Source organism: Coregonus clupeaformis, chromosome 6, assembly GCF_020615455.1.
Source record: "Coregonus clupeaformis isolate EN_2021a chromosome 6, ASM2061545v1, whole genome shotgun sequence".
In the NCBI taxonomy this organism is placed as follows: Eukaryota; Metazoa; Chordata; class Actinopteri; order Salmoniformes; family Salmonidae; genus Coregonus; species Coregonus clupeaformis.
Genome location: NC_059197.1, coordinates 7,308,447 through 7,322,743, shown reverse-complemented (window position 1 = coordinate 7,322,743; position 14,297 = coordinate 7,308,447). Strand labels below are relative to the sequence as shown.

Genomic DNA, 14,297 nt, shown 5'->3' with positions numbered 1-14,297 from the left:
CGAGCCAAGTTGCAGTCTGCTGAATTTTGGGGGCTGCTTTTTGATGGATCTGAGGACATCACCATAACTGAGCAGGAAATCGTTTACATTGTGTCTGTGTCCAGCAACGGAGAGTTTACTTCAGACATTATTGGACTGATTGAATTGGGTGCTGACCGAACTGCGCAGGCCATAACAGACGGACTTGTGAGACTTTTCCAGGACACAGGCTTGGATTACTGGACAACAAAGTTGGTCACTGTGTGCACAGACAGGGCTGCTGTCAACGTAGGTATCTACAACGGCGTTGTGCCAAAACTCCGGCAACTTGCTGCGGTTGGAGACTCCCTTGTGCACATTCTGTGCACTGCACACACACTGGAGAATTGCGCGAAATCAGCTGATCGCAACGTTCCTTACTGTGAGACATTTAATCGCTCTGTGGTCAAGCTGCTGCAGTTTTATTTACAAAAAGGTGGAGCAAAACAAACTGCTGCACTGAATAAGCTATGTGAAGAAAATGGGATATCCTTTGTGAAACTGGGTAAGTTTCATAATATCAGATGGTCTGCATGGAGGCATGAAACACTGTTAAAAATATCAAGACTATTGCCAGCCATTAAAATGCAACTGGTTACGAGTGATAACAGTGACTTGCAGCATATCTGCACAGAGCGTTTTCAGTGCTTTCTGTCAAACATGCTTGACATTTGCAACATTTTGAAGACCACATCCATTAGGTTTCAGAAGGAAAAGCTGACCATTGGAGAATGTAAGGATGAACTCATGGTGGCCATTGGACAGTTCACACTTCTGCTTGATGGTGAAAGCCACAGGGCACACACTGTTTCCAATGCTGATTCTGACAGAGACAAGACACACTTACTCAGGGGGTTAATTGAAGAGTTTGAAATCAGATATGACTCCCTCAAGTCATGTGATCATTTCTTAGTATTTGATCCTTCAACATGGCCTCAGGAAATGCAAGACCTCCCCAGTTTTGGAAACACAACAGTTTGCAGCATTCTCAAGAAATATGAGGCCACCTTGCAACTTGACAAAGATACCACAGTGACAGAATGGATGCGCTTAAAGCAGGCAGGAAAACGCCTGGGAGCCTCTTCTGTGTATGACTTGGTCCAAATAGTAAATACAAGTAACCCAGATGCTTACTCCAACATCAACAAGGTGGTTAAGCTGTCTCTTACACTGCCTTTAAGCAGTGCAGCTTGTGAGAGGGGATTCTCACATCTCAACATAATAAAAACCAAGTACAGATCTCGTCTGTCACATGCTCGTCTCTCAGCCCTGATGCACATTCACCTGTCAAAGCAGACCACAGAGACATTTGACCCAAAGCCTGCTGTTGACCTGTGGATGGAGACAGCTAATCGGAGGCTCAACCAAAGACAGGGAGGTGCATCTGCAGCATCTTCATCATCTACCATGCAGGAAGCTGAAGCAGAGGACAGTGGGGGCGACACTGAAGAGGACAGTGGGGGCGACACTGAAGAGGACAGTGGTGGCGGCACTGAGGAGGACAGTGAGGAAGACTGCACTTATTAAGACCACGCTACACATGGGGTGAGTACCAGACACCATCTGCTGGTACTCACCTGAGTAACTCACTGAAAAAGTTATATACATGTAGTTATTACCAAGCATGAGATACCCACATTGCAGCCTGTACATTGAATATATTCACTGATCATGTACTCTACCTTGGCAAATAAAGGTGCTGTTCAGGTATGAATGTCTGTGTGGCATTCTTTTTCAGTCATATCCAATACCAGGAGTATCAAACTCCATTCTTTGAATGATGTTGTGTCTGCATGTATATATTACAATTATACACTAAAGCAGTGTTTACCAATCCTGGTCCTGGGACATCAATGGTTACACATTGTAACTATGCAATAGACCAGAAACATGATTTAAGTAGTTAAAGGCTGATTTGTAATTCATATATACAGAAACATAAAAAAAAATTTAAACACTACACTACACTTCCTATGCATCATGTAAATATTCTAAAACCGGTTCATCTCAATACCTAACTCCCCTCATCTGCATTGATCTGAGAAAACAGGATAGGTGTAGTATTTCATCGAATGAGAGACTTAATTTCAACCAGTAGAGAATGTGAAACACTTTATTGAAAGAAGTTCATTATCCAAGTGTTATAAATACATAATACATGCATTATAAATATTATAATTGTAATATTATATTCTAAATACAAGTTCAATCTGTACTTCAATGCACATCTGGTGAGCATTATAAAAACAGAGGAAGAAAGAGGAGGTGGGTAGAGGTGTAAGAAAGACTGTAAAAGACAGAAAGGGAAAGAGGTAAGAACAGAGGAGCAGGGAAGACAGCATATGATTAATGAATTACAGTGCTATCCTAATATTCTCTCAGTTCATCACAATTACATAATAGTGTCTCTAGCGGTGTCTCCTAACAGCCTTGGGCCCCCAGTTGGCCCGAATGTTATCTTTTGAGCGGGTTTGATGGTGATGACGGGACTTGGGGTTGGCACCCGAGAGATGGAGAGAGAGAGCATGATTTAAGCCTCGTGTTTTTATTTTATTCTAACACTGTCAGTCATCAGGAGGTGAAATGCAAAACTGACCTTGTATCATTAACTCTGGGACTACTACATCTCTATCTGTATTTCAATGTAAAGCATCTCTTTAATAATACTTCCTGTTGACCCGACCAAGTGACCTCTCACCTCTGATCATGCTGTGCCCTCTATGTAGCCAGTTCAGATGCGGCAGGGGTTCACCGACACAGCTGATATAACCTAGAGGATTTAGGGAGAAGGGGGGAGAGGAATGAAGTGAAGGAGAGACTGTTATTGAGAAAAGAAGGTAGTTAAAGAGACAATGTTCAACAGGAATATGTGTGTGGTCTCACCTGGTGTCCACACTAAGTGGCTGCAGAGTACTTTATACTGAAAAACATGCACAGACATGAGGACAAACAATATAGCGTAGTTATATAAATATAAATATGAAGTGTCTTACTATTCTCCATGGTTGGTCCTCTTGCCTACTCTTTGAAGGTGGAAGGAGCCACAGTTATATACCTGAGCCTGCTTACTGCACAACAATCCATCAATCAGATTGATACATGAGTGTGTAGGTGTGGGTTATAGGGTGTGTAATTGTTCTAAATTTTTTCAATATGGGTGACTTAAAATAGCCTGTTTTGTTTTTGTACAGACACCACCCTTACCTAAACAGCACCCTCACCTGAGAAGTAGAAATCAAAGGGAGAGAAACTGGGCATTTAATAACTGCAGTTGACATAGCTAAATAAATGGAAGAATACTCTTATTGCAATGTAGATGCATAGTGTAGTCTATGGTGTTGCCAGGGAACAACACCCTCTTCAAATAAGTAGGAGGTGAAGATCTCCCGCACACGGATTGATTGCCTCTCTTGTTGCGTTGTTGGACCCCATCCTTGAAACATCCTGCAGAGCAGCAGACCTCTCCTCTGGCACACGGCGGCGAGCTGCAGATCCCCTCCTGGTCCTCGTGTCCATCCTCATTAAGTTATGCAGGACACAGGTAGCCTTCACACGCCTGAATTCCCCCAGGAGGCAGTCCCAAATGGCCCTTGTCACCCAACCTTGTAACTATAGGCAATCGTTTTGAAGGAATCTCCAATTGCAAGGTATCTGTAGGAATATGGAAGATAATGTCATTATTATACTTTTACATCACCAGGTCATTGTGGATTACTAAAGTATAATATATCTTATAACAAATCATAATAACATTGGATAGATGCATGTGCACACACACGTGCATGTGTAGCACGTGACAACTGCAGGATCATATCAAGGATAGTGTCACAAATGAATACATAAATACCACTTGAAGCTTGATGATGAGTTGATCATTTGAACCAGCTGTGTAGTGCTAAGGCAAAAAAAAAATGTGCACCCCTTTGAGTCCCCAGGACCAGGACTGAGAACCACTGCTTTTCATTGTGACCTCTTCATCTGCAGACAGGCTTTCACAGCTCTCTGTATCTGGGGACAGAAAACATCAGAAGAAACTTAATTATACTCAAATTATACAGCATTGAACATTATGTTAATATTGTTACTATTATCCCTGTCCTCACTTCTAGGGACTGGAACTACACAAAAGTACCTGCCCTATCCTGAATAGAATACTCTCTCACTTTGACAGTTGGGCTGCTATCCTTTCACCCTCCTACATGGCTGTTAGCTAGCTACCTACAAATACATTTGGAGTTTGTTTTTTACAATGATAAATACATCAAGATAGCTAGCTGGTGATATTTAATTCACTTATCTAGCTAGCTATACCGTATGTAAAGTTGGCCTGCACTGTAGCTAGTTAGCTAATAATACATCGTTTTTTAAAAAACATTTTAGAAATGTATTTACTTACTTGAATAGGTTCTCCCAGCCATGTGGACGATTGGTAGCTCCCGTAGCTTAGTTGGTAGAGCATGGCGCTTGCAACGCCAGGGTTGTGGGTTCGTTTCCCACGGGGGGTCAGTATGAAAAATGTATGCACTCACTAACTGTAAGTCGCTCTGGATAAGAGCGTCTGCTAAATGACTAAATTATTAATGGCAGCAAAGTTTGTCACCAGAGCGGTTTAGAGCATATTACTATTTACCTGTGAATAAATTCATGAAATGGAGAATGGATAAAGCTATTTACCCATTTAATAACCAGACCTTCATACAAACTTGCTATGCTGACTTCTTGATGCACAATCGAAGAGCTGCTTTATGCTGCCAGCACACCCACAAGCGAGCCACACTGTTCACGCGCTTCAACGAGCGTCTGCGTATCCAGGCGCTAAAATAGAACTTAGTTCTATTTGTGAAGCATGAAGCGCTACAAGTCCCGCCTCTCCCATCTCCTCATTGGTTTTTAGGAGCATATTCCCACGTGGGTGATTGAAAGCTGAACTGAGGTCCACACTCCAGTCCAGTTGGTGGTGGTAATGCACGTTAAAGTTGGTTGCCAACCGCCATATAAAGTCCAAAGAAGAAGAAGAAGAATCCTGAAGGCTGAGCGATTACTAGAAACAAACTCGTTTTACCCATTTATCTGTGGATTAATTGTTGGAGTAGAGGACCTTGTGCATTTCAGGTAAAATAACAACTGTTAGAAATTGCGTAATTCAAATCTGGTATTGGAATAAGAGAAAACATAATCAAGAGATATTCAATCCAAGCTAAATTTATTATATGCAAAATGTATGTATGATAAGTATGTTGGTTCGTATACGGGCTCACTGAAATACCACGCAGGGCAGACAGAGAACTGATCCATTGTTACAGGTTCTTCCTCAAATACTCTGACAGAGAGAGAGTTCCCACCTCTCTGCTGGCCAATCAGAGTAGAGACTGAGCGTGGTTTAGACTTACTCAGCCAATCCGTTGGCGCACGGGCTAGTCCCAGGCCCTTAGCGCATCCCTGTTGCCAGGTGTCTAGTTGTTTTGCAACTTATCCAGAAAGTCAGCACTTTTGCAGTACACGTCCTTGGACGGTTCACAGATCACAAAGAGAGAGTGTTCGGGTATTGTGAGACATAAGTTCTTATCTGTCCCTAACGTTCCACACATGAATCACAGCCTGTTATGTGAAACAATTTATATCAGTATAGTACAAACCTATGCTCATCATTAATGCATTCATTCTAAGCTATTCATTCACATACAAATCCAATTATTAGAAAATAGAACCCCACACAACCCAATGTTTATATCCCAGGACAAATTAGCTAGCAACAGCAAGCTAAATTGCCATAAATGTTTAATGCTTTTCGACCTGTCCCCAAATTAATATAGTTGGTTCAGAGTTTGTTTTGATATTTCAACCTGCCTGTCCTGATTGTCTGGTGTGGGTGGACAAAATCAACATGTGCGCAGTGGCGCACGCACACGAGCGGTCTGGTCAGCATGCGAGGGTTCACGCGGTAAGTTAATTACTTTGCTTCAATAGATAATGGTAGCTATACATTTTAATGTTTGAACATTATTTGTGTTGTAGCGTTTCTTTGGAGAATATATCCACTGTCAAGATCTCCCTATCCGAATTGTACAACATGCCAAACATGTTAGCTAGTTAGATAATTCACCTACACGCTGTAAAATAGCCTTGATGGACAATGTTAACTAGTGTGGGGTTCTATTTTCTCATAACTGGATCTGATGACTAACTTAGAAAGAATGAATGAATGATTAAGCATAAAAGGTATGTACTGTTCTGATATAAATTGTTTCACCTAACAAGCTGTGATTAATGTGAGGAGCTGTTTTAGGGAGTAGGGGGAGATAAGAACTTGTGTCTCAAAATACTAGACTACACTGCCTCTTTGTGATTTGTGAACCGTCCTTGAACGTAGGTACTTAGAGTACAGTGGAACGGTGTCTATGGGTGATGACTCTACAGGTTGTTATGATAACAACTTATGCCTGGCAACAGTGGAGCGCCAAGGGACTGGGACCAGCCTGAGCGCCAGCGATAGGTTGGGCAAGTCTAAACCACGCCCAACCTCTACCCTGATAGGCCCAGCAGAGAGCGGGAACTAAAACTGTCAGGGTATTTACGGAAGGATTTGTAATGAGGAAGTCAGTTCTCTGTCTGCCCTGCGTGGTATTTCAGTGAGCCCGTATACGAACCATCATACTTATCATACATACATTTTGCATATAATAAATTTAGCTTGGATTGAATATCTCTTCATTATGTTTTCTCTTATTCCAATACCAGATTTGAATTATGCAATTTCTAACACTAGCTAGTTGCTTAAACATAAGGATTTTGGTATCATGTGATTATTTTTGTCTGAAACATATTTTGTAAAATGTAAGACAGAGGACTCCGATCATTAGGGCACTGCACATTGCACTGGAATCAGATCTTGGTCTAATGCAAATCTCAACTACTTATACAACTTTGAGGGGAGATTTCCCAGACCCAGATTAAGCCTAGGCCCTTTTGGGACTATTCCATTGGTTCCATTGTACCAGGTTTCTAATTAAACCAAGCTCAGCACGTCACAAGTGATTTAAGGCTAAATATTCTCATCTTTCTCTGGTACCAGGTTAGATTAGTAAACCTGTGTCATAAAATTGACATTTATGTATCCCTTTAGGAACTACATGATGCCCACACAAGGCGTATGACTGTTCTCCGTGCGAGGAAGTCTCCTGATTTTTCAAAACATGCAAGGTAGATTTCCTTTCATTCTGGTTATTTTGTATTATTGTGCCCATTCCCGATCAACCCACCCTATCTCCTGAGGTGATTAGATGGGTGAGTATGGTCTATCTAGTTATCAAGTTGATAACACTTTGTTTTTGTTTCAACATAACGAGATGTGGCTTAAGGTTGGAGTCTTATTTTTTAGATGACATTGTGTTGGATTCTGTAAGGAGTGTTATGCTGAGCTGCTAGAATACAGTACAAAAGATTGTCAAGAGTATTTGGTTTGAAGTTGGAACAGAAAATCTTACAAGCCACCTACCACAAGTGCTTTACATGGGCTTTTCCCTGAACCATGCAGGTGGAATTTGCATAGAATTCTATTGTTGAACCTTTACTTTTTGTATGACAACATACAATCCTGAATTTTCACCTGTACACTTATATTTATTTTGTTTTTTTTCCCCCATTGTATTTGGTTTTATGATTAATATGCATTTATATTTATTTTTTATAAGCTGTTTTATCAGCTAAAGCTGACATCTTTTGAGAAACTATCCCATGGTAAATCCAATAGAGTATGTTTTAGATTTAGAGCAACCTGGACACACAACGGTGTATGTTCGAATACTTTACATTTAAGAACTGTTTAACACTGATATTTTAAGCAAAACCTCAGAACCAAATTCTGAGCCAAGTCACTACACGTCCGCAAAGATTTTAGCCTGAGAACAAAAGCCAGCCATGATTTGAATATACAAAATGTTGTGCCAAGTGATACTGTTGCGTCACTACAGTATTTCCACCCCATCACAGGATTTTGATGATCTTTTGGAAGGTATTGTGCCTGTTGAGCTGTCTCAATTGATATTGGAAATATTAAGCTGTTTTATCATTATTATTTGTTGACATTGTTGAAATTGTTTTATTGTTTAGGAAAGGAACCCCAAAAGACACTTGCTCTTACCCCCTAACCATCATTACAGTAGCACCTCCACCACGGTTGGGGTCAGTTACATTTCAATTCAGGAAGTAAACTGAAATTCCAGTTCTAATTTCAGCACATAGGAGGCAATGAGGAAAATTGATATTGAAATGTTAGTTTACTTCCTGAATTGAAAAGGAATTGACCCCAACCATGGTGGAGGTGCTACTGTAAAGTGTTCTCTTTAAAAGTATGTAGGCTAATAACAGTAGGTCATGGTGTTTCTTAGATCTGCCATCTTCCTTATCTTATTATTTCCTTGCTCAAATGCATTGATTACTTTTTCAATGCATGTTGTCCACACAGCACTTGAATAGGTCTAGCACTGACAAGTTGATTTTGGGGCTTACATATGGGGGCAATGTCTCAGTGGAGGTCAGGGTCGGGTCAATTCCATTTTAAATTCAGTCAATTCAGGAAGTAAACTGAAATTCAAATATTTTCCTCAAAGGAGGCAATGTGGAAAATAATATAATTTCAGTTTACTTACCAAATTGACTGAATTGAAAATGACTGACCCAAACCTGAATTCTGCTAACTTATTTGGTTTTACAGTGCAGCAAAAAAAATTAAAAAAAAGAGGCTAATGTTCCTCTGTGGCTAAGTCGTGCTCCCTGGTTAGGTATTTTGAATGATTTTATTTAGACAGGAATAATTATATAAATTTGGCTAAACATCAATTTACTTTATGGCAATCCAGCATCCTAACAGTGCACTGGGCACTCAGCAAATTTCCTTTCCAAATCGCAAGAGGCTGAAACTAGAGATCTGTATATAATGACGAGATGCTCATGTCTCCACCCTAACAATGAGTCTTTGTCCCAAAGGCGGGAAGGAAGGCGACAAGTTTAGGTCTGCATATTATTCCCATAGAAACGCATTGGTCTTATACTGGACAGATTTTGGCGAGAGTGAGCCCTCTCACTTCGCCTCTTCCTCTCTGCTGAAACGATATCACTGGGGAAAGCATCCGAGGGAGTGAAACCGCTCCCCTCTATATGTAGCCCATGTACTGTATCTAATGCTGTCTGGCCAGAAATAGTATGACAAATACTGAGACAGAGGGGGCGCTGTTTCGCTCGCTCGGATGCTTTAACTGAGATTGATGCGTCTTTCTGTCGGCATGCGTCTCGGTCAAATAAATGAGCAATACTTCAATATTTTATATTGGCAAGGAGGTATGGTAGGGTGTCTCCTGTCTCCTGAGTGGCGCAGTGGTCTAAGGCACTGCATCGCAGTGCTAACTGTGCCACTAGAGATCCTGGTTCGAATCCAGGCTCTGTTGCAGCCGGCCGCGACCGGGAGACTCATGGGCGGCGCACAATTGGTCCAGGGTAGGGGAGGGAATGGCCGGCAGGGATGTAGCTCAGTTGATAGAGCATGGCGTTTGCAACGCCAGGGTTGTGGGTTTGATTCCCACGGGGGGCCAGTATAAAAAAAGATGTATTCTCTAACTTTAAGTCGCTCTGGATAAGAGCGTCTGCTAAATGTAAAATGTAGGGCCCCCCTAAGGCTGGGACAGTTCTGGGATGATAGATCCAACATTTATACAGCCCCTGTACATGTTACAAAGGCAAGCCCACAAGGCAGATACAACAGATCAAAATGTTGACTAACAATTATTTATTCACATTATAAGGCCTCATGCCAGTGGTTTCATGTGACAGAGATACCAATATTTGAAATGTCAAAGGGTGTAGGCGGATCGCTGCCCTAAAATAGTTCTGTAAAATTGCTATTGAAAAGTGAACTTGAAATGCTTTGGTATTGTATTTGTTTGAAATGTTGATGTCATTGCTACGGTGAAAAGCTGAGTTGCTGAGAAATATTTGTTCTAAAAGTAACAGTATGCTGAATCGTTGTTTCAGAGTCTGTTATGTTGATGCAGTTGTTGCAGTATACAGTGAGGGAAAAAAGTATTTGATCCCCTGCTGATTTTGTATGTTTGCCCACTGATAAAAATGATCAGTCTATACTTTTAATGGTAGGTTTATTTGAACAGTGAGAGACAGAATAACAACAACAAAAATCCAGGAACGCATGTCAAAAATGTTATACATTTATTTGCATTTTAATGAGGGAAATAAGTATTTGATCCCCTCTCAATCAGAAAGATTTCTGGCTCCCAGGTGTCTTTTATACAGGTAACGAGCTAAGATTAGGAGCACACTCTTAAAGGGAGTGCTCCTAATCTCAGCTTGTTACCTGTATAAAAGACACCTGTCCACAGAAGCAATCAATCAGATTCCAAACTCTCCACCATGGCCAAGACCAAAGAGCTCTCCAAGGATGTCCGGGACAAGATTGTAGACCTACACAAGGCTGGAATGGGCTACAAGACCATCACCAAGCAGCTTGGTGAGAAGGTGACAACAGTTGGTGCGATTATTCGCAAATGGAAGAAACACAAAAGAACTGTCAATCTCCCTCGGCCTGGGGCTCCATGCAAGATCTCACCTCGTGGAGTTGCAATGATCATGAGAACGGTGAGGAATCAGCCCAGAACTACACGGGAGGATCTTGTCAATGATCTCAAGGCAGCTGGGACCATAGTCACCAAGAAAACAAATGGTAACACACTACGCCGTGAAGGACTGAAATCCTGCAGCGCCCGCAAGGTCCCCCTGCTCAAGAAAGCATATATACAGGCCCGTCTGAAGTTTGCCAATGAATATCTGAATGATTCAGAGGAGAACTGGGTGAAAGTGTTGTGGTCAGATGAGACCAAAATCGAGCTCTTTGGCATCAACTCATCTCGCTGTGTTTGGAGGAGGAGGAATGCTGCCTATGACCCCAAGAACACCATCCCCACCGTCAAACATGGAGGTGGAAACATTAAGCTTTTGGGGTGTTTTTCTGCTAAGGGGACAGAACAACTTCACCGCATCAAAGGGACGATGGATGGGGCCATGTACCATCAAATCTTGGGTGAGAACCTCCTTCCCTCAGCCAGGGCATTGAAAATGGGTCGTGGATGGGTATTCCAGCATGACAATGACCCAAAACACATGGCCAAGGCAACAAATGAGTGGCTCAAGAAGAAGCACATTAAGGTACTGGAGTGGCCTAGCCAGTCTCCAGACCTTAATCCCATAGAAAATCTGTGGAGGGAGCTGAAGGTTCGAGTTGCCAAACGTCAGCCTCGAAACCTTAATGACTTGGAGAAGATCTGCAAAGAGGGGTGGGACAAAATCCCTCCTGAGATGTGTGCAAACCTGGTGGCCAACTACAAGAAACGTCTGACATCTGTGATTGCCAACAAGTGTTTTGCCACCAAGTACTAGGTCATGTTTTGCAGAGGGGTCAAATACTTATTTCCCTCAATAAAATGCAAATCAATTTATAACATTTCTGACATGCGTTTTCTGAATTTTGTTGTTGTTATTCTGTCTCTCACTGTTCAAATAAACCTACAATTAAAATGATAGACTGATCATGTCTTTGTCAGTGGGCAAATACTTTTTTCCCTCACTGTACATGGTTACTTACCTTGAGTTCAAACTACAGAACATGTATTCAAAAGAAGTGCTTAAAATATGTAGAACATTATACATTTTTTACATTTGATTTTTAAAAAACATTTTAGTCATTTAGCAGACGCTCTTATCCAGAGCGACTTAGTGAGTGCATACATTATTATTTTTTCATACTGGCCCCCCGTGGGAATCGAACCCACAATCCTGGCGTTGCAAGCGCCATGCTCTACCAACTGAGCTACACGGGGCCCCGTTTTAAAGAAGGGGGATGTAATATTCATGTCTCAGCGTACTGAATTGTAATTGGATGCATTCTACCGTCGTATCATACTGCGCAATGATTGCTTAAGACCACCCAGGTGGTGAGGTCATTTTAAAAAGATGATCATGGCCGGAGACACATTAACATTCCAGTTATTGCAAGCTAATAAAGAGTTAAGTTTATAAAGATCCTGTCGTGCTGCTTTTTATTATTTTGGACAAAGCATACAAAACAAGACAGAAGCTTTAGGTGAGGCAGGTGAACCTGTAGCCATATTACTTCAACAGTATTTAACATGAGATCCTCGCTAAGCTTTACAGACATGTGGTTCTGAATATAGACCTCAACACTGCCCCCGTTGGCAGAGTTTCAGAGATTGTCAGAATATGAATGTCATCTCAAATTATTGGTTTCATGAACCTTGCTTCTTAAGCTACATATGTTAACATAGGCAATTTTTAACACTTGCTTGATTATTTTTCTTGCTTTACTGGGAAGCTTAACAGAGGTAAACAGACTTGGGTTCTTTTTATTAGTGCAGGGTGAGCTGCACACAGTGGTCTTCCTACTAGGGCACACTACCTCAGTGCTAACAGTATTACTCTGGTTCATAGGATAATGTACATTTGCTGAAGCATTATGGTGACTCAGCGACACAATGGTAGGGATTAACTGAGCTGGACTTGGGTCATTGATAAGTCATTGTCTCAACGCAGCCTTATAATGCTGTGAAAGGATCCAGGAACCCAAATGATTTGGGTGGATCCCATCCTCCTTATAATACAAGCTTTGTTTCCAGAAGGTATCAAAATTGTCAATACATTTTACAACCACAGAGCTGCAATAGTCTCTTAGCCAGTTATGGATGGCTACAAGTCTGCTGAAACGTTCAATGCCACGATTTAGGGAGGGCAGAGGGCCAGATATTATGGTTTGTTGGTGTCAAGTAGAGACCCAATCAGTTCTTTAAAATCCATCTTCAGCTGCCCTTCATAATGTCATTGATTTGACCCCACATGAACCATGACAGTATCAGGCCCCGGTGACTGACTCACAGCCTCAGGAAGTAGCCTGGTGATTTCCTGAACTCCCCAAATACAGGTGTGCCAAGCTTTTTAGCGTTATACCCAAGAAGACTCTATGCTGGAATCGCTGCCAAAGGTGCTACAACAAAGTACTGAGTAAAGGGTCTGAATACTTATGTAATATGTATTTTCTATGTAATGTAATATTTCAGTTTTTTATTTTAATAAATTAGCTAAAATTTCTAAAAACCTGTTTTTTCTTTGTCATTATGGGGTATTGTGTGTAGATTGATGAGGAAAAATAACTATTTAATCAATTTTAGAATAAGGCTGTAATGTAACAAAATGTGGAAAAAGTCATAGGGTCTGAGTACTTTCCGAAGCCACTGTAGATAAATAAAAGTGTGTGTGTGTTCTGTATAGCTACTAAGCTACAGTGCCATGTCACGAGCACACTGCATAGCATTCTGCGCCACGTACAGCAGCCTAGTTGAGAGATACAGGATGGAGGTTAAAAATATGCTGAACTCTGGCTTGGGCTGATCCCAGTGCCGGCTCTAACCTTTTGGGGGTGAGATTTGAGTGGCCCCCTCTTGACGGTGGAGAGAAGAATGTAAAGTTCATTTCCTGCAATTGTACACATTTTGCTGTGGGGTGTATAGAAAATGTTGCAGTTGTAAAGCAAGTTTTCTGCAATTCTACACATTTCGCCATGGGGCGGAGGGAAAACTTAAAAATTATATAACAAATTGCCTGCAATTCAACTCATTTCGCCATTGGGCATAGAGAAAACATTTGCAGTTTTACAGCACATTTCCTGCAATTCTACCCATTTTGCCATGGGGGTGGAGAGACATTTTTTCACTTTTAAAGCTATATTCCTGCAATTGTACACCTTTTGTAATGACTAATGGCATGTTAATATGATATCTGAGTGAGAAAAAATGCTGATGCACAAGCAAATTTCGAAATTGCACCTATTCATACTTTCAATAGTAAGTTGAGACCCCAAATTGTACCTGATCCACTAACCTCTACAGTAACTTGCAAAAGTATTCACCCCCCTTGGCATTTTTCCTATTTTGTTGCCTTACAACCTGGAATTAAAATATATTTTTTGGGGCAAAATATGTTTTATTGTGAGAAAAACAAGAAATAAGATTTAAAAAAACAGAAAACGTGAGCGTGCATAACTATTCACCCCCCAAAGTAAATACTTTGTAGAGCCACCTTTTGCAGCAATTACAGCTGCAAGTATCTTGGGGTATATCTCTATAAGCTTGGCACATCTAGCCACTGGGAATTTTGCCCATTCTTCAAAGCAAAAATACTCCAGCTCCTTCAAGTTGGATGTGTTC

General features: G+C 41.2%; 1 long non-coding RNA gene across 2 annotated transcripts; it reads right to left on the bottom strand.

Moving 5' to 3' along the window:
- Window positions 1-2,156: 2,156 nt before the first annotated feature.
- Window positions 2,157-4,799, bottom strand: LOC121568210. Of its 2 annotated transcripts, none has more exons than XR_006001209.2 (4): window positions 4,415-4,799; window positions 3,866-4,026; window positions 2,717-3,669; window positions 2,157-2,507 (listed from the first exon to the last, which is right to left on the bottom strand). It is a non-coding gene; the product is annotated as an uncharacterized LOC121568210 (long non-coding RNA). The 2 variants fall into 2 exon arrangements; XR_006001208.2 differs by having other exon boundaries at window positions 2,157-2,305.
- Window positions 4,800-14,297: the final 9,498 nt, after the last annotated feature.